Source organism: Carcharhinus amblyrhynchos, chromosome 4 (assembly GCF_965287045.1).
Source record: "Carcharhinus amblyrhynchos chromosome 4, sCarAmb.v2.hapA, whole genome shotgun sequence".
In the NCBI taxonomy this organism is placed as follows: Eukaryota; Metazoa; Chordata; class Chondrichthyes; order Carcharhiniformes; family Carcharhinidae; genus Carcharhinus; species Carcharhinus amblyrhynchos.
The window spans coordinates 43,084,460-43,085,133 of record NC_137327.1 but is presented as its reverse complement, the minus strand read 5'-3'; the positions used below and the strand labels follow the sequence as shown (position 1 = coordinate 43,085,133).

Here is a 674-nt window from a genome sequence, read left to right as displayed (position 1 = left end):
CACAATCCCACCCAAGCCTTACTCCCATATCCCTACATATTTACCCATTAATCCCTCTAACCTATGCATCTCAGGACACTAAGGACAATTTTTAGCATGGCCAATCAACTTAATCCGCAAATCTTTGGACTGTGGGAGGAAACTGGAGGAAACCCGTGCAGACACAAAGAGAACGTGCAAGCTCCACACACAGTGAGCCAAGCTAGGAATTGAACCCCGGTCCCTGGAGCTGTGAAGCAGCAGTGCTAACCACCATGCTACCATGCCGCTTTCATTTGCATCTTTGCAAAAAGGCCGAGATGCCACTTTTAAAAATTGCTTCAAATGAAGCTAAAATTAACCTAATGACTTCAACCAAGTACAGCTTGCCGATACTACACTTGATCTTAGCCAAAGGGCCGAGAAGTGATAAGAACAGATACTACACTTGATCTTAGCCACAACCAATTGATTCAATCAAAATTTGCAGCCCTGCTACATGAAGTCATGAATGAAGGTGAAAAATTAGATAAGTAAAACGAGGAGCTGGCTGTGCAAACATTCCCACCCTCAATGATGGGAAACCCAGTGTGACACTGAAAAAGACAATGTTGAAGCACTTGCAACCATCTGCAGCTGGAAGTGCCAAGTGGCTTCTTCTGAAGGTCCCCAGTGTCACAAATATCACAGCCTTC

General features: G+C 44.7%; 1 non-coding gene across 1 annotated transcript; it reads right to left on the bottom strand.

Moving 5' to 3' along the window:
* Nucleotides 1–218: 218 nt before the first annotated feature.
* LOC145342779 (U2 spliceosomal RNA) lies at nucleotides 219–410 on the bottom strand. Its single transcript, XR_013886630.1, has one exon. It is a non-coding gene; the product is annotated as a U2 spliceosomal RNA (small nuclear RNA).
* Between the last annotated feature and the right edge of the window lie 264 nt (nucleotides 411–674).